We start from the raw sequence: 21,146 nt of genomic DNA, 5'->3' as shown, positions 1-21,146 counted from the left end.
GTAAATACCTGTGCATTAAGTTCTATAAATAAAATTGTAATATAGAGTGAATAACATTTCAACATAGAAAAATATATGTATATGCAAATCTATAGATATATATGTATGCATGTATTTTTCTGATTGAACTTTATATACTACCCTCCATTTTGACTGAAACAGTGAAATAACTAGCATGTTGCCTCTCTGAAGCCGAAAGCAATTTCCTTTTCTAATTTTAGTTATGCAAAGCCTATGGGCATCATCAGCATTTAGTAATTAGTTTTATAATTACTGCTGTTTTGCTCACTGTCATTCAATTTTTCTTACAACATGGTCTGGGATTGAAACATCCCACATCCACAGCTGTGTAAATTGCTATCCATTTATAAGGCAAAAAAAGTAACATTCCACATACATCATTATTCAGTCAAGAATGTGCTGCTGGTACTTAGGTGATGCCTTGAGTGCATAAGCTGCCCACTAAAGTGCCAAGAAAAATGGCATTCTAAATTCCAGGAAATGCTGTTTAACAAAGTAGGAGAAAACATGAGAGCTACAGTAAGATTACATCAACGAGCATGATGAAATATCAGAAATCTAAAGAATGTGACATCAAGACAAGTCTTCAAAATGTTAAATAACCACACTCCATTTCTATAGTAAAGATTCAATGAACACATACCTATGTATCCACGGTTGCTCTGTTGTGTTAAAAACATGACGTTTCTTCAAAAAGGCAACCATAGCCTATGAAAGGCTTAATCATAATATGTTAAGTTTTTCCTAAAAGCCACTGAAAACATAAAAATCTCATTATTTAGATAATTCAGTTTGATTTTTGTAATGAACTGTAACATGAAAACACTGATTTATCTTTCATAAAGACTGAAAACTTTAAAGCTAAGAGAGGTTCAGTATAATGTTGCTGTGGTCAATGTGAACTTAAACAGCTTCTCCAAGAAACTGAGAGCACTGTTTGAATATGTCTTTGAATATATGAATTTTTCCACATTTTCTTAAGACCTGTGGAAAATCGAGACAAAATGATTTTACTTTGCCATGTCACAGACTAAAATGTCGAAGCCAGACCTGGGAATGTCCATCAACCAAGGTCACAGGGAGTTGACTTCAAAGCCAGCCACAAGTCTCAGGGCATCTCTGCCTTGAGAAAATGCACTAACATCCTCCAGGCTAGGGTTGTTCTTTAGTTTAATAAGCAACTCACACTGCACCTGATATTCGATGCTCTCACAAATGCTTTCCAAATTTTTTATATCAGTAAGTCTTGTTTCTACAAATAAATTACAAACGTTTCATGAAGAGAAATGCATCTTCTATTTTCTTTCCTATCTCCAAGCTCCATGCATACATGTCAGACGGATAATATATACTTTCAACTCTAAATAAATAAAATTACAATGAGGTAATAGAAAGGAGAGAAACTGTTAATAACTTTAAGACTTTCAACTAGACAGCTGCTGTGCAACTAACACACAGGAGCAGGCCAGAGCTTGAGGTGAAACAAAATGAGGGAACCTGATGGTCAGGAAGAGAGCTTTAGCTTCAATCCACCACTTCTGGACAAGCACGAGCATCTAAAAACAATCCTTTCCTCTTTGTTTTTTTTTCAGTGGTGACAGGAGATGAATCCAGAAAGGACAGAAGTCAAACCAGAACCAACCTTGCCATCTTTCTCGCTTTGAACCCTGGGGCTGGGGCATACAGAACCTGCTGATTAAGATGAATCAAATAGATGCTAACCATCTCTCAGAATTGTATCATGTTGTGACCAACCTAGGCAACATTGTGAGACCCCGTGTCTACAAAACATTAAAAAATAGTCAGACTTGGGGATGCACACCTATAGTCCCTGCTACTCAGAAGGCTGAGGTAGGAGGATCGCTTAAGTCCAGGAGTTCAAGGTTGCTGTCAACTATGATTGTACCAATGCACTCCAGCCTGGGTGACAGAGCAACACCCTGTCCCAAAAAAAAAAAAAAAAAATCGTATCAACAGAACTTTTAGTCTTTTATATGCAAGATGTACTTGCAGTCAAAAGATTCATTTGGTTCTGTGTCTCTGAGAGTGATAAGAAATACAGATTTCAGAGTTTTTATTTCCTTCTGAACAGAATGACAGTAGAATTGGACTAAATATTTCAGTTCAAATATTTCTGTTCAAAACTGTGATTGTATTTGGGTGTATATATGTGCACCTGTATATATTACCTACTTAGAGAGTCTCTAGTATCATTTTCCCCCAGTTTTTACTTTCTTCTTCAAATACATGCCATCAGAGAACACCAAAGAGGATTCGTCAAGGAAGGAATAACAGAGTTGTTGATTTCACTCTTACCACAGTGATTATAATCTACATTATGCTTCACCTGCTAGTTGCAGATTTTTAGCTGAAAAAAAAGGAAAGTTATAAATCCAACAAAAGCTAAAGAGATCAACCATTATTTCAGTGAACAAAAAGACCACAAATTCTCACTCCTCATTTATACTATCGCTTAATTAACGCATGCAGGTAAAAAGAAGCCAAACAAAGGACAAAAAAAGAGTGAAAAGATTTCTCTTTAACACATTTACACAGAAATTAATAAAGCTTAAAGGCATCTATAGCAGGAGGAGTGTGGGGCGGTAGAGGAATTCGTTCATGAAATACAATTGTTTTAAACTTAAGAAATGTGGATAACACTAAATTTATTATTTCCAAAGCTATATTTTCCCCATTAATGCATAGTCCTTCATTTACACATTGAGTTGATGAAATGAATGACTTTTGGTATCTGGTTTTATCTAGTTTGTAGCATACAATTTAAATGTTGTATATTTTTCAAATTTTACTTTGCCATTACAGACGTAGCTACAATACCATATCTATTCAAGTTGTCAGAAAGCATCATGAGCAAAATCTCTTATTATAGCCAAATGCTTACAGACGGTGAGTTGCAACATAAGCAATCAAAAACCCAATGTGGGAATCTAGGAACAGTGATACGAGCTTGAAGTCTACTGGAATTTACTGTTCATAGGTATAGTTTTCTAGACCCATAGTAAACTTGATAATTTTCTAAAAAGCCAAAACAAAAAAATTATGCAAACTTTTTTGGGGAAATGGGACAAAAGAGAGTCTACACAAAGGACGGCATTTGTGCAAAATGTGCTCTGGTCTAGCCACCACACAGCCACGGTTTTCTCACTCACCAACTCTTTCTAATTTCTTTTCTAGTTTCATATAACTGAACTGGCCAGACTTATGAGCTGGAAGAGAAGTCTGTTTAGTGAGTGGTTAGAATTTGGCTACACTAAACATTAAAAGTGCTAAGGAAAAATGGCATTTAATAAAATGCATCTAGAAGAAATACATCTCTAACCATAGAGGCAACCACAGTTTATCTTTCAAACTTAGTACAATAATTTTAATGAACAACTGAATTCCTATTTGCATGCCTAAATCCCTTAGGTCTGCTTATTACTTTCCCGTTTCTTGGGTGCAGGCTGATTTAGACAAAAATGCTAGAAAGATTCCAGAGAAAATATTTATAACTTTTGATTTATTATACACATTTACCTGAAGAATATCTTATTTATGGAAAGTCTAATAAAAGTAAAATTATTTTTTAAAGAGAATTGCCACCAGACAAAATTTTGGGGGAAAAACTGGAGAAAAAATGCTAGCAAAACAAAAAATAGGTTTTTATAACTTTCAAGGACCCTTTTAACTTAAAAACGTATTTTAGTGTTTTGCTGTCACTAAGACTTGTTTTCCACTCGTGCTTTATCTAATATACATTTGAATTGACGGGCATAGTTGTATCTGGGTATAAATTATTTTACATATTAAGAATGCACATTTCAAAGAAAAAGTCTTCATTAGACAGTCTGAATAGGATTAATACAAAGGAGGCAGACCAACATAGTGTAATTGTTTTTGATTATATTTGATAGCATAGAGTTAATATGCTTAAATGCAAATAACTACAACTCTTTATCAGGATAGATTTCAAATGAATAAATACCTCAAGTATGAATACTGAGTTCCCTTAAGGTAATTTAGGAACAAGAAGGTCACCTGCAAGTCCTTTCTACAACTGCTAATTCCCATTAATCCTAACAGCACTAAATATTAAAGGGTTAAAATAAGCATAAATTAGCTTTATTGTCAATCATTACATACAGAAGAATAATTAACTCAGTATGTTTATGTATCTACTTTTGCCACTTGATTAAATGAATGATTGATGACAGGTTCCCTGTTTTCTTTTTATCCTTTTTGTCAGTATAAATGATCAGTATGTAACTAAACGGTGACATTAAAATGAAATCATTAGCAACCTAAAATGCAAGATGACCTACATGTAAGAGCTTCTGTCTCCTTTGCTACTGAGAAATCTAGTCAGATTCATTTGCATCCAAAACAAACTTATAATATAGTTAAAAGTACTTCCAGTCAGGTGCTTTTCCCTCAATTTCCACTTAGTTTGCTATGTCAACAGCTATGCTAAAGGCCATTCATTTATTTTAAAGTCAGTAAATAAAGTTAATTTATAGCATTCTGGATTCATTGTTTGTGAAATTTATGAACTATGTGACTGTTTAGCATTTGTGGTCTTTACTCAAACTAAGGGAAATATCAAGTCCTTGAGGTAGATTCATTCAAAATTAAAATATCAAATACTTGATCAATCATCATTTAAGTAATTTGTCATCATTTGATAACATTTGAAAAGGTTATTAGTTCTAGTTCTCTGCAAATCAGATGACTAACATCAGCACAGAGATCCATAGCATATAATTGGTTTGGATATAAGGTTTGTTATACATTTGGGGTATAAGTGGCCTACAATGCAATGGGCAGTTTTCTTCAGCCCCCAAATCCACAATCCAGCACTACACGCCCTAGAAACTGAAGTGAAATTTTAACATCTCTGAGAAACCTGTACTTAAATATCTGCTTTGGACTGGCTGCTCTTCTGTGCATTGCTTTATCATTATTTAAAATGTTACTACTGTTCGACAATTTTGCTCTGCAGTTCTTTGAACAGACCATGAAATGCAGTAACTTATAGGACTCATTTAAATAGGGAACAAATAGAGAAGGGGAAAAGAATAGTATTATAGAAGTAGACAAAAGCTAAGGGAAGTGATTGTAGAATAAAATCTGAGAACTCCGATTTCACTGTTTTAACCCCCATTAATCACAGGAATGGTGAGGTTTGCCACAAACATAATTCAAAAGAGAGAGTAATGCAGAAGAAGGGAATGAATTCAGCAAAGAACTAAAGATATTGGGAGATTATAAACCTGACACTAGTTAACACTGGGCAAGTCATCTCACTATTCCATAGTAGAATGTCAAATTATGAAAAACAGATTGAGTATATTCAGAAAGTATGATCTCACAATACGGTTTCAACATATAAACAACTAAGAATGAGTGATGAAGTGTGCAAGTGTAGTTTAGTACTTGTTAAACAAAGAAAACATGCTCTGTCGTGGGGATGAATCCCTCCAAGGCACCCACACTCTTAATCTGAGTCCACGCTGGCCCAGCAACTTGGTTATGTCTAGAGAGAAGTTTATGGACTGGATCTGAATGTTTTCTTCTTGTGGAGTTTACTCAACAAGCTAACAAAGACAATAATACTGACATCAGCTGAATCACAATCTAAGCAACTGTCTTCTTGCTACCGTCAATCTATTTTGGGGGATTCTGGCTAGAATGTGCTGAAATGTAATCATTACCTAATGGTTGACAAGACTACATGGTATTATTATTAAATACATACCAATTCTCTCTATAGGACTATCTACATGAATTGTGATAGATAATCATTTATAGAAAATGATTTTTGAGTTTTTCTTGCTTTTTGCAGAGGCTAGTATGAATGGATTTGAGCTTCTTGAAGCATTTGCCTATGTCAAGGGCCAAAGTGAACGCATTTCATTTGGAAAAACTAGTCAATATACAAAGCATCCAGGTTTACTTAAAGAGTCTTTGAACACCCCCGCTTTTCCCCCTTACTTGGGTATCTTTTGCACATAAAGAACAGGAATAATTAAAAGAGAGTTCCACATACGAGAAGGAAAAATGATGCTCATCTCATGAGGTTTTATAAGAAATGAAATGTGATGATGTGTAGTATCTTTGCATGTTTTTCTACCCAATTAATATTAAAATTGCTATAATGAGCAGCATGTGAATTCTATGATTTTTAGAAACCGTAATGTGTAAGTGTAAAGAATGATCATAGATCTCCACACTAGAACATTAAAGAAGTGTAGGCTCTAAACCAAAAAGTGACACCTAGCTCAAGCAAAGTCACAAGAATATAATATGAATAATTTTGTGTCTAAAATATTTTCCTGGAATATATCGCTATTAAATACAAATCAACAGCCCAAATTTATTGTTTATAGATTTTTCATTCCATTACTTTAAGAAAAATTAAACGTTAAAAATATGAACATAAAATATATATTTGAGGGGAGTCATCAGTTGCTTTAGCAAAATAACTGATTTTACAAAATACAAATTGCTATAGAAATCCTTTACATAGAGAATTTCTCTGACATATAAAAACTGTGATTTTTATGAACTTATAAAATATTTTATAAACAATTGTCCAGGACTCGTCATTTCACAAAATGTAGTAACCCTGCACTGGCAAGCTTGCACAAGTAAACAGAATTGTAATTTTCAGTGTAAATCCTTATTAAACTGAAGGAATATTTGAAGAACACTTGAGTAACAATGAAGTATGATCTAGCAGGTCACCTGAATGACTATTTTTAAAAGCATATCTGCATTGGTAGAGTGAAATAACCCAATTTTAGCAACTTCCCACAATCACGGTTTGTGTTTTTTCATTAGTATACATAAAATGTTACAGTTTCAGGGGACAGAGAAAATGAACATAAGTGGTTTGCATTCTGACTGGAGCAAAAATACCCCTGGTTTAATACGACATTTACTCCATTTAATTGAGCATTTTTCGCACCTATCCAGAATATGAAAAGAATGTCTATTTTAAAAGAAAAACAAGAATAACAAAAGTCCCAACTCAGAATTAGAGAAAGCCTTTGATGAAGGCAGTGAACATTCTACAGTTCACTTTATTGTGTTCTCTTAAAATACTCTATGGTCTTCTCTGCTCCGTGTCACCCTTATAGAATAAGTCTGTATTAAATGTTATGTCATTTTTGAGTATATGATTTCATATTTTAATAATCTAGAGTAGATGTAATTCTCTCTTATGTAAATAGTAGGTGTACTGTTGAATAAAAATAAAAGATGAGGATTCGATCAGATTTTATCCTCTGCTGTTAGTAGAAGTTTGCGTGTTCTTTCCAAGGGTCTTTAATTTATGGAAATCATCTTATTTTCTTAACTCCATCCGTGGGTTCAAAGCTAGCAGAGTCTGTTGCTGTAGATTTGGGATAGCCAGAGCACAGAGGACAGATCTGAAAACAGACCAGGTTTTGATACTAGAAAAACTGCATGGTGTCTATGATGTTAAACTACAGAGGATTAACACATAATAGTTTGGCACTGGTTGTGTAAATGCTTCTGGCATTTCCTTCAGCACTTAAACTTATTTTCAGAGAATGGACTGCTGTAAAAGAATGCAGGCTCATTAAGAGTTTATTTCCTCAAAATGCTGAAGGATAACAAGTTTCTGCTGTGAGGGGATCAGCAAACTGCATTTATCTCTTTAGCTGGGGAGAAAGACCCCAAAAGCTTTTTGTTTTTCAGCAGGCTTCATCACAGGTCTGAAAATGAAGAATTTCATCTTGTCACACCCTGCCTTACCTCGTTTCAGGGCTGGCTGTGTTTTCTTTCCACAGAATGAAATTTTAGCAGGAGCAGAAGCCAAATGCTTAAAATGAATGATCAACTTACAATTCGTATGAATCTATTCTTTCATGCTGCTCTGCTTAAAAATAGCATCATAAATGCACATCTGCAAAGACTGTGCAACCCCCCTTTCCTGAATTGTACAAATTATTAGAGTCGTTGACAAAAGATTTTTTTGTTTAGGGGTTGGTCTGGGCACTCTCTTTGGCAGACTGCCACTTTTCTAGCAGTAGAAATATTGCTTGCAGAAAGCCACATTGTACAGAACAGCTGTTCTGCTAAAACATTGAGCTAGCAACCCAAGAAATGACTTCACATGTGAAGCAAAATTGTTCCCTCCCTTTGTGCTAATTTAAATGAAATAAAAGTACAAAACATGCTCTTTCGCGCAGGCTTTAGTGAGATGCATATGAGCGGGCGGGAAGGTGAGCACGTGACTCTGAGCCCTGCCTCAGTAGCAGGCTTGAACTGCGGCCACTTGACTTCCCAGCTCCCAGGGTAGTAGCTACTCTTCTGATCTGACCCTTTCTATATTCAGGTCTTAGATGCCAAGGGATTTTCTACAAACTACATACATTAAGATTTCACAACTTAAAAATATACTTCATTCAGACTTCTCTCTTTCCATCTCTATGAAAAGCAAAGCTATCAGAGAGAAGATACTAAAAGATTATGTTTGATTAAGCTCTTGTTTATAAGTATGGTATGTGATTCATGCCTTTAGTTGTTTGGTAAGTATATTCAGATAACAGAGATATGCATGAGTATTCTGTGTTCTACATGGCATTGGGTATCCTGTTTAAAATACTTTTCTGAGAGGAGAAACCTTCATAAGTTTACCTTACATCTAGAGGGCCACAATTCTCATTAAATGTCATCACATTCAAATATTTAACTATATTTATGCATAATAAATTCCCCAACACCAATGGATATCTAAAATATAGACCTGGCAAATACTTCAAAGTAGAAGTTCAAAAAATAATTTTCTTGGAAAATAATACAATATTATATTTTGAAAGTACTGTATACATATTCATTATGATCACCAGCAGTACATTATTTAAAACTGTAATAAGGACTACCATTTTTTTTCTCATTTCACGTTAATCATCCTGGATCCCACAGTACTTTGCTTAGACCTCTTTCAACATGAATAATACCCTACTTTATTATTTGGTGAGAATGGGTCACTCCCTCCCAGTAGATTATAAACTCCTAGAGGAGATGGTTCGCTTTTCTCCCCCACTTTGCATCCCCCAGAGAACCTAGTACAGAGTCTTTCAATATAATAAATATTCAAATATTTAGAGGATGAATAGGTGAGTAAAATTAAAGGAGAAAATAACCCATTTCAGATCCCTGACGACAACAAAAAATTGATATCTTAAAACCTACTATAAGATTATATCTACTAAGCCAAAATTCTGAGAAAGGAAACGTCAACTCTATTCAGTTTCAGCAAATTGGGCTTTCCTTTCAGATGCAGTATATTTTAAGAATTTTTTTGTTTTCCTACCAACTCGATGAAATACCTACATTAACACTTTATAAAATCAACTTCTACATGTCTCGTTAAGTATCAAAGAAACATTAAACTGCCATAACACACCCAAATCACCCATTATCTAAGAAATGCTTCAAATATCCTCCACTTTATCAAATGATACAAGACTTTTTACATGCTAGAATTCCCCCCAAAAATTGTGCATGTTGAGCTACCTCTTCCTTCTGATTAATATCATTTGAAAAACATAATCTTAAAAACAAAAGCCCTAATTAGAATGTGTACTAAAAATCACAAATGGTAATCCTAATATACCCTTGAAAGTTCCTATGTGAATATAAGCCTCCCAACACAATCTCAGCTCACTGCGGTAGACAGTATAGATAAGCCGGGTTCACAGGTCCAGCTATGCCATTTTTTTCAGTCAAGAAAACTGAAGTGAAAAAATGTGTTCACAGTCCCAAAGATGTGAACTCAGGAGTGTTCAACTCCACGACCAGAAAACCTTGCTACCAATAAGCCATTCTGAAGATACATTAAAATGACTGGGATGATTAATTTTCACTGCATTCCTACATTTTGCTGGATTCTCCAGCCTGGGATACATGAACTGTACCTTTATTACAGGTTGTTAGAACTCCTTGTGTTATGAACTGAATGTTTGTGTCCCCTCCTAAAATTCATATGTTGAAAGTCAGTCAAAATCCCCACTGTGATGGTATTTGGAGGTGGAACCATTGGGAGGTAATTGTCACAGAGGGCGGAACCCTCATGAATGAGATTAGAGACACAGGAGACATAATCTTTCTCTCTCTTTCCACCTTGTATGGATATGACAAGAAAATGGCTATGTGAATCAGGAGGATAGCCTTCACGAAGAACCTCACCATGCTGGTAACTTGATCTTGGATTTCCAGCCTCCAGACTGTGAGAATTTTTTTTTTAAATGTTGTTTAAGCCAATCCATCTATAGTATTCTGTTATAGCAGTCCAAACTAAGACACCCTAACAAGAGTCCCCTTTTCTAATCTCAGTAAAAGTATTATTTTAGTTTTCCAATTGGAGTTGTTCATATAGCAACAAATTCAGTCACTGACTCACAACAAGGAGGTTGAGTCTGATTGCCTACCAGATGTGAATCACAACATAGCAGAGGCTGAAAAACTTGTTACAGATTTTTCTGCAACTTCAGGAGCTTAGTATCCATAGCACATATAATGAAAAGCACTTTAGGTCAGGTGTCAGCTAAGCAAATATCACTGCACCACTTTACAAACGTCCCTGAGAACATCCAAAATGAGGCTTACCTGCATCAACATCCCTGCTTCCTTTCGTATGTCTCTAGGACATACTGCATTTTACATATTTTTTAATGCTATCTTCGTGCCTCTTTTCAAAATGGAAAATAATAGCAATTTTGCTTTTATGCTAAAATTCTTGTAAAAACCTGGATAGTATTCATCTATTTTTATAGAAGAAAGCCAATATTTTAAAGTATTTATATAAAACCCAAACTGTGTACACAGTCTGTTTTCATCATCAGTGCTGATATTCAACACAGTCTTATTTCCCAAACTGTAAAATTATACGTAAGTAATATGCCTTAATTACAAAACATTACTGAAATTTAAGTATCTGTAGTGCCTTGGGAAGTTATTCCTATGAACTCACTGAATTTTAGTGTCTTTCAAGCACTTAGTACAGCGGCATTCACCCTTGGAGCACTCAGCCAGTACCTGGTGACTGACTGCTCCCAATGGGCAACAGCAGAAGATCACAGGAGCTATTTCCTAGTAACTGTATTTGGTTTCTTGAGCATAAGTTATGAAAATTATATTATGCTATATAATTTAGCCATATTTATTCATTTTATATAGACACTGGTTCTGGAGATATGTTAAATTTTACCCACAAAAGACTAGGTTAGATTTACCAATTTTATTCATTGTATTGCTGATAATAATACCAATAAATATACAAATCTCAAACATCTTATTTCTAATGAATTTTAATGATGGTTAGAGTCACAACATACTTTAAACCATCAATTGAATCAGGAAGACAACTAATAAACTATGTGGAAAAATAAATCAAAACTATTAATTAACCTAAACTGATCAGTTGTTTGACTAGCCAAGTCAAAATGACCAAAAAATAGTCCTTTGTAGACAATGTTTTCATCATGTTTCTCTTCATTAAGATCATGCATTTAAAAAGACTATGTGAATAGCTTTAGTTTGGATCATTTGCTATATTAAAGTGAGAAAGCTGCCAAAAGTAAGAAGCCAAATGATACCACTGATTTAATATGACTTTTCACTTATTTTTTTCGGTGACATACACAGTGCATATACATCTATGGATAGCTATTGAAACATGCCAACATTATACTCCTGGCTGGTATATAATTTAGTCAGGACAGCCATCATGACAAATAGACTTATGTACATACATTAGCACTGAAGATTTTTTTAAAAAAAACATATTGCCGGCCATTCATTGTTGTTGCAATATGTTTTAAACAAAGACAAGAATCAACCTTTTACAACTCGAAGTATGCTTTCTGCCATAATGGGTTCTAAAAGAGGTACCTAAGTCCACCTCCAGTTCTAATGGTCTAGACAGAAGTTGGCTATCTATGGCATGCATGCAGGTCTAATCTAGCCTGCCGCCTGTTTCTGTACACCCACAAGCTAAGAATGCATTGTCCTTGTTGCTTTAATTTTTTAAACAGTTGAAAAAAACTCATAAGAATAATATTTCATGACATGTCATAACTTGATTTCAATGTCCACGAAATAAAGTTTTATTAAAACAGCCAAATGCATTCCATTATAACTTGTCTATATAGCTACTTTTGCACTATAAAAGTAGGGCCGAGCAGTTGCAGCAGAGACCTTATGGCCCACAATGGCTAAATTATTTACTATCTGATCCTTTAGAGAAAACATTGGCTGATTCCTGTTATAGAACTCTATAACTAGTTTTTTGTCTTGGCTTTCTAACCTTCCCTTTTAGGCACTCTTTGACCAAGACTGGAAGAATAGAAAATGTAATACTAGTCATAACCTTCACAAGAAAAAGGAGACTAACCAGAGCACCTGTGCTCATGTATGACTCTTAAATGGAAATAATTTATAAATTTTAAAAAAAACTTATGTATGACTCTCTATGGCAATAGTTCAGTTATAAAGTTCTGAGCAAACTATGTAAACAGACTAACCAATTTCCTCCCTTCCATTTCCATTGATTGATATTGTAACTGTCAGTTAATCACATTTCCTAATACAATCAGCCATGAAGCACTTCAGAATGTTGAGCATTTGGGGACTCAATATTGACCAGTTAGAAAGGTAGGAAAGTGGGAAATAACAAGTTTCCATTTGGACAGAGGCTTGTTTTTCTAATGTTTCTATCATCAGAGTGAATTCTAGTGATTTTTTTTAAATAAAACTTTTTATTTTGAAACACTTTGATTTATAGAGAATTTCCTGTACTGATGCAAAGACACTACAGAAAGGTCCCATCTATGCTTCATCCAGTTTCCTAATGCCTTCTTAAAGTTATTCTTTTCAAAGAATTATTCTTTTCATAGAATCATAACATGATAAAATGTTATCATTTGCTCTAAAATGGGCCAGTGTCTAACACAAGCTAGATTTGTGGATAAATGTTCACATATGATGTAAATGGGGAAAAGGGATTCCAATAATAAGTACCTGAACATAGAAAAGTCTCTTTATTATGGAAGAAAATGTTCTAAACTAGGATTACAGAGGCCCAAATTCTAGTTCCAACTCTGTAACTGACTTTGTTAAAAGACCAGGCGATCTGGTCTTTTAACAAAAAAAAAAAATCTATTGGCCTTCCTTTAGAATGCTGAAGTTCTGACATTTAGTAACACACTATGGACCTAGAAAGGATCTGAAAAGCTGCAGTCAATCAATATTCAAAGACACATTAGTTTTCACAGGTGGAGGTCACCACATGTTTATTAAGGCAGAACTAAGACTTATGCACAGTATCCAGAAAGCCGTCTCTGAAAATTAAAGCCACAGTACAATTTCAATCATATAAAGCAGTCCGAGGTGACTCCTTCTTTGCTATGCTTATGAAATATTATCATCTGCAGAGCACTGGAACTAGATATTGTGCTTTGCAAGAGGTGATAGGGCTAACAAAAACACGTTAAAGAATTCCAGTCTTAAAGAACAGAGCACACAAACTTGAAAGTCCTAAATAAGTGAGTACAGTGCAGTATAATGCAAAACCACAAGATGTCATGACTAAAATATTACATTATCAAGAACTGGTAGACTTTTTAAAATAAGTTGGATGTGATATAGAATATAAGTGTGTTCCCTAAAGTTTTCTCAAGAGAGTAAATGCAAAGAAAAAGTATATGAAGTGCTAGGTTCTTATTTTATCTTTATCATATATTTTGCACTTGATTTCTTTAAAACTTCATTATGTGCTATCTTACTCTCCTATCTTATTTATAATGATTACACATGCTCAAATATTGAAAACAAAAACAAAAAATTTTTAAGATAAGAAACAATGCCATGTATTTTTGAACACATAGAAGGGAGATATGGTACCTCCATGTACAGGGGAATTAAGTAAAAGAAAAGGAAAATAGAAATATTAGCAAAATATGAAGAGTTAGGGTATGTGGATTTTGAAATTATTAATAAACAGCTTCAAGAAACCATATAGTCCAAGGAAGACTATTAGTCTCAAATAGTCTAATTTAAGACAATAATCGCTGAATCCTTTCTGAGGAATTGGGACTTTGGATTAGACAGTAAGTAATCATTCAGACCAGAATCACTGACAAAAAGAAAACTGAGGTCTAGAGAGAGCTTTATGACACCAGTCACATGGTATGTTTAATTTTCTTGAAAGCTGTCACACCATTATGTATTGCACATTCATTTCTCTATGAATTATAAATATCTCCAAGGCAAAGGACTTAGATAACTGACTTACTAAGAGAAGATACTCAGGTATTTGTTGACTGGACTCCAGTTCACACACCCAGAATACTCATGGTTTTCTTGAGACTACAGTTTTGTTTTGCTTTTGACATGGAGTCTCACTCTTGTTGTCCAGGCTAGAATGAAGAGGCACAATCTCGGCTCATTGCAACCCCTGCCTCCCACGTTCAAGTGATTCTCCTGCCTCAGCTTCCGGAGTAGCTCGGATTACAGGCACCTGCCACCACACCTGGCTGATTTTTGTATTTTTTAATACAGACGGAGTTTCACCATGTTGGCCAGGCTGGTCTCGAACTCCTGATCTCAGGTGATCCACCTGCTTCAGCCTCCCAAAGCGCTGGGACTGAGACTACAGTTTTTAACCTGTGCCTCCTCTGCATGTACATCCACATTGAGAACCACGTCGATGGGGGAACCCTACCACAGGGCAGGGACTAGCAGCTCATCCCAGGGAGCCACACCTGCTTCTGGCGCCTACTCCATGTCCTGCATAATTTCCCTTTGTTTTCACATTATTCCCATCATTCTCCCTCCATTTTTCTTCTGCTCTTCCTTTTTTTACTTTTTTGCATCTTCCTAGTTTCTGATTTAAACTCACCCATAGTTCTGATCAGTACTATATAACTCTTCTAATAGTAATCCCAAGATATAATTCAATTCTACACAATTCAACTTAAAACATGGTTCAATACTTACTTTCATAGGTATTGTACAAGGTTCTGGAGATATAAAAAGGAATAAGATGACCCAGGCTATTCCCTCAACAGGCTCCTAGTCTCAATACAGAGACAGGCATGTAAAGAAACAAATTACAATTTAAGTTGATAACAAACCAACAGGATAATGTAACAATATCCTAAAGAAAGAAATTACTAATGCTCTGGGGAAGCAGAGATTTGCACAAGAGCGTGACATCTGAGCTGGGATGTGAATGCTGAATAGTAGTTCAAGCAAACCCAAGAAGGTGTTGGGTCTCAGAATGTGATACCGTGAGGTATGGCACTTTGACAAGCTGAATACTTTGAACTGAAGGAGACTGGAAGGGCGTAAAAAGATATTCTCTCTGACCTTCTTTTTCCCTTTCTCCTTCCCCTATTTCTTCCTCAAGGTGCATCATGCACAATAGAACTGCTCTCCCCCAAAGCAAGCCATAAAATCTAAAAGAATATCTGACCCTCTCTTCTCCTCCCTGAAGACCCTTACATGACAAGTGTCATGCACTATACCCAGAGGAAGAAATGCTACACAGAGAGGCCAAAAAAAATCTGAACACACAGGACTTGTTGGAATTCCCCTCAAGTTATTATCATTACATCATGCCTCTTTTGTCCAGTCATATTTCTACACAGCTGTCCATTCTTCATCTAACCTAAGGATAAGAATATGCACTTCTCCCTGGGTCTCTGGGTCTTCATTTCTGAGCGCTCCTATGTGATGTAAAATTTTGATTAAATAAATTTTTTCTTGATAACCTGTCTTTTGTTATGGAAGTTTCAGCCATGACCCTTGTGATGGGTGAGGAAAAGTTATTACACTTTTGCCTCCACAAAGGAAAAGAGCAATCCAGTCAGATGATGACATACTCAAAGGCACAAATGGATGGGTTTTACCACTCAATGTTGCTACCGGAAAATAAGATAATAGTGGCGATAGAAAGAGGTTGATTAATCTTGATGTATAATGCAAAAGAGCACATCTGCACTCTTTTGCCCACATTTCCAAAGTCTCCACAAAAAAATCCTCATTTCTACTTCTCCTTTTAAAAAATTTTTTAGAGACAAACTCTCCCTCTAGGCAGTGGTGCAATCATAGCTCATTGTAACCTCAAACTCCTGGGCTCAAGGAGTCCTCTCACCACAGCTTCCCAAAGTGCTGGGATTATAGGCATGAGCCACCATGCCAAGCCCACTTCTCCTTTTGTGCAAACAAAAACTACAGATAAAAACAATACACAAGTACTACTCTGGATAAGGTAAATTAAATTATAGATTCATGTTCTTCATCTTCTATCTGTGAAATTGGCCACGTTTCTTTGCAGTATCTCCCAGGAGAGGTGCAATGTGCTTCCCTGCCCCTTGACTTTGGTCTGTGCCATGCAATCTGCTCTGACCCAACAACTAAACAAAAATGACACCATGACAGTTCTGAAACACACCATTAAGAGACATTGCATGTTTTTGTTCACCCTTCTTACACCTTTGCCTCCATCACCACGAAAGAGCTACTTCCAAATAGCTGCTGCCTTCTAACATGGGACAGAGCTAGGCTGAACCCCCAGCAAGAAGCCAAGCCCAGCCAGAGCTGTGGCACAAAGCAGAGGCACCCGCTGAGCCCAGTCTAGACTTGCCGACTCCCAGCCTAACCACAGCTCCATGAGTAAAAGTTTGTTGTTGTATGTCACTTAGATGTTGTGATTGCTTGTTCTCTGGCAATAGCTGACTAGGACACCTGAATATTCACAAATTCTCAGCCATCACTCTCAAAAATATGCTTTCTTCACGTCACTGTCTGGAGCTGAGGGTAATCCTGAATGCTCCATTGTACCAGATGCACTGAAAACAATAGTGACAAGCCAAACTCTTGAACAGTGGCATGCAGCAAGATACCAGCAATGCTATATATAATATTTTTCATGCTGAGTTAGATAATAAATCAATGATCAAGAGTTCACCTTTGTAGTCATCAAAGCTTTTCATGAAAAAGTGTAAAACTGCAAAGAATTAGAATCTCAGAGACATACTCTCTCATCATATAGCCTGCAATTGTCAGAAAGCCCTTCCTGCCCAGTGTCAAAGATGACAGTCCTTGGGAAATGTGGTGATATAAACATTGCTTGTCCTATCATGATGTAACATGACATAAGATAAAAGGTTAGTTCTTAAATGAGCTCCTTAAATGAAGTCATAACTTCATTAGAAATATACAAAAGTATAACAGCATGTAATTAAAAAGCCTTCCTGGAAGCATACCTGAGTAAAGGCAAATACATCACGTTTCCACGTCCTAGTAAAACCTGGCACTCACTCCCAAAATAAACAACAACCAACATTGGCAGCTCAGCTTCTGAATTGTTCTGTTTCCACTGGGTACCACCACCTACTATGGATTGGGACAAACAGAAGTAGAGATCAGAGCAGGGAGTCTGTTCCTCAGTCTGCTGAGGATGATGGAGGTAGGAAGAGGAATCAAGCAAGAACTGAGTTACCATCTTTGCCGTACTCATCTAGCCCTATAGGAGGCTCCTGCTCAGAAGCTAAGGTGTACAGTCTGGGTTCTTCCCTTTACCCGTGCAAAAAGACAAAAGAATGTCATAGGCTGGGTGTACATGGCCATGTACTGATTCTACAAACTTTCATCTCACATGGTTTTTTAGTAATGAAGAATATGACCCTTGCCCCAAAGCATGAATGTCACTTGGTAGAAGTAAATGTATGTCAGCACACAGGAAAATGCCAGAACAGGAACAGGAAAACCCCTGAACTGCTTAGACCAAGATGACTTATCACTCAGTCTTGGAGTCTCTACCTTTCTATTGAAACAGAATCCATTTTATAAAATGCTATCTAATTTTGGGGGACAATATTATAACAGTAGTTTAGTGTCACTCTGAGTATGACCTATACTCAGTTATACTACATGATGATTTAAAATAAATCCATTAAACATCATTGCTTTAGTAAGAGTCTAGTCTTTGCCTAGGGATAGCTAATATGTTGCTTCAATACAGGCCTGTAAGTCTCTCCTCTCAGAAACATCTCCTACTTAGTTCACAATGGATGCCCGAAATAGTGAAGGGAAATTCTATGAAAATAGTAAAGTTCTTCCCTAATGTGTTCAGTCAATTTTAATCGCCAGTTATCTTGCATATTTTTCAACTGTTCCTCTCCAAAGACTAAGAATTTCTTATACTTTACATATTTTAGCATTGTTGCCTGTCACACACATAGGCAAATTGTTGTTTAAAAGCTGCAACGTTTAAATTGAAATAAAACTTATGATTGCAATGGTAAATATTCCTAGATTAATAGAGTTGCAGCAGACAACAGACTCTTAAAATTGACTGAAGTCTGTGGTATTAGAAAGACAGAAAATTTATCTAGTTTTAGCAAATGTCAAATCAGTGGCTATTGCTTTAAAGATTAATAAAAGATATAATGGTTTCTAGATAGCCTCTAAATAGAGATTACTATGAATGGAGAAGTGATTTACCAACAGTCACCACAATGAGATTTCTTTAAAGGTTACAATCATCAGTTATTTAGCTGAAACACTGCTGAGAATGCCTGGTCATTTCTTGAATAATGCATAATGTTCATTGTAGATTTGATCTGTATTATAACAATACAGATATTTCTAAAATAATGGAAAAAACTATCTGTTACCTTCCAGTTGCTTAACATATCATTTCCATGAAGTAATTGACTTGGGACATATTACATACTGTCACCTGAGTGTTCTTTCTGCAAGCATAACTTGTCATAATCTGTATACAATGGGAATCACAAAACAAACTCATCAACCTTTATGGACTGTTAAGAAAAGATGTGATGAATACTGCACAGGGCAGAGTAAAGGACCTTTCTGAAGCCATAAATTAAAATGATTAAATTTCTATACAGTTGTGTGGGACAAATTTAAATTTAAGCTTTGAAATTTAATTATTAACATGATCAACTCATCACATTAAAAAATGTTGCACCACAATGTAAATACTTTTCATACAAATTTCCAAATGCCTTTAGGTTTATTCAAGAGATTGCTTGGAGAAGCATGAAATATAATGTCTATTGTTTTATTGTTGGATTATGAACTGCACTTCACATGATGCTGCAGGCTATTTATATAAGCTTGTTTATCCATATGAACGTCTGCAAGGGCACAACATAGAAGACCTTAATAAATTAAAATGAATTTCTTTTGATGTTATTGTTTCATGAATGTTTGATCAGAATGAATAGCAGTTTTGCATTAAAGAACTAGAGTAAAGCAATAAAATGTGCACATATTTTACAGTAGAACCAGTTTATAGAAAGTGCTCCTTGTATTTCTAGCTACTTTTGAGAGCCAGGGTAGACAGTAGGGAGTCACTATGTTTACATCGTCATTTCTAACCTATCACCAGTTTACTAATAGTGAAAGTGAACATGTACCAACTTAGATGCTCTGCCACCATCTGGACGGAATTTTAAATATAATAAAATCCGTTATCTCCTTCCAGGTTTCTAAACATGCATCTTCACCACCCTGTTTTTTCTCAGTGACACTACCATGCCATTCCAGAAACTGCAACAACGTGGGGGCAGCAACCACGTTTTATCTTCTTTTTATACATCTTAATCATACTAAGAAGTTAAAGAGTGGAATCAAAGGCCGCAAAATAAAAATGAAGTATTAGTAACAGTCTGAAGCTGAGAAAATTCTCACCTAAAACGTTTGATGATGGTGATATAAAACAAATATTATCTGTAGTAATGACAAGAAGCAATAGAGCACTAGACAGAAAGGCAAGAAAAGGGGATTCTTGCCTTAGATATGCTAACACTGAATTGCAAAGTCGTTTCCACTTAACACTTGCCTCATCTAACTATTCCTCATAAAATGAGGGAATAATTACATGTGATCTATACATTTGCATGCCTAAAAGGCCATGATTCTGGAAGTAAGCTGGACTATTACATCATAGACAAATGGACAAACAACAGAACCATCACATTTTTCTACTTTGGTAGCCATTACTGCCAAGAAAGCCTATTGACTACAAATCCCTTTAACAATGAAAATAAACAAATAAAAATTTGCTGAGTTATGTTAAATAAATACAGGTCCATTCCATCATTTCATTTGAATAATATATTTTTTGAACTTATATATTTGAATAATTATTACATATTTTCACATGGTATGGTTCCTAACGTGTTACCCTCATCCTTTCATCTTGTATGATTTGCAATAAAGATAGACTGTTCCTCAAACTAGAGTGAAAAAAATGTATCTAATGTATATTTACCACAATTATATTTACGTCTTTAGCTTGGAAAAATTTGGTACTAATATCTATAATATGGTTTGGCTCTACATCCCCACCCAAATCTTGTCTCTAATTGCATTAATAATCCCATGTGTCAGGAGAGGGACCTTCTGGGAGGTGACTGGATCATAGGGGCCATTTCCCCTATGCTATCTCGTGATAGTGAGTTCTCACGAGATCTGATGGTTTAAAAGTGGCAATTCCCCCTTTGCTATCTCTTTCTTTCTCTCTCCTGCTGCCATGTAAGACGTTCTTTGCTTCCCCCTCGCCTTCTACCATGATTGTAAGTTTCCTGAGGCCTCCCCAGCCATGCGGAACTGTGAGTCAATTAAACCTTTTTTGTTTATCCACTCTTGGGTAGTTTTTTATAGCATAATACAATCTAGAACATGAATTAGTGTTTTATTGAATTGATATCTACATGCTCAAGGGCAGAAGGGATGTAAAAGGACAACTCGAATGTGCCTTGCTTTATTTTTCCTGGGCTACCTTTGACTGACAACCTGTCCTTGAGAGGTATGTCTGTTGTGTGTTCTCCTCAATCTTTAAGCGTCATTCTTACACTCTAGAGCAGTGGTCTGCAAACTATAGCCTATGGGGAAAATGTTGTGGCTGCAGCCTATTTTGTAAATATAGTTTTATTGGAACACAGCCACGCTGTTTTGTTTACATATTGTCTATGGCTAATTTTGTGCTACAACAGGAGAGTTGAGTAGCCTGTTAAGCCTAAAATATTTACTACATGGCCCTTTACAGAAAAGGTTTG

At 35.7% G+C, this 21,146-nt stretch overlaps 1 protein-coding gene across 13 annotated transcripts in view; it reads right to left on the bottom strand.

Annotated features, from left to right (window-relative positions):
- NPAS3 (neuronal PAS domain protein 3) overlaps window positions 1-21,146 on the bottom strand; it is an 821,658-nt gene that overhangs the window by 567,621 nt on the left and 232,891 nt on the right. The window lies entirely within an intron of this gene.

Source organism: Hylobates moloch, unplaced genomic scaffold (genome assembly GCF_009828535.3).
Source record: "Hylobates moloch isolate HMO894 unplaced genomic scaffold, HMol_V3 SCAFFOLD_16, whole genome shotgun sequence".
Lineage (NCBI taxonomy): Eukaryota > Metazoa > Chordata > Mammalia > Primates > Hylobatidae > Hylobates > Hylobates moloch.
Note: the sequence above shows the minus strand (reverse complement) of the source record. Positions and strands in the feature narration are given on the sequence as shown.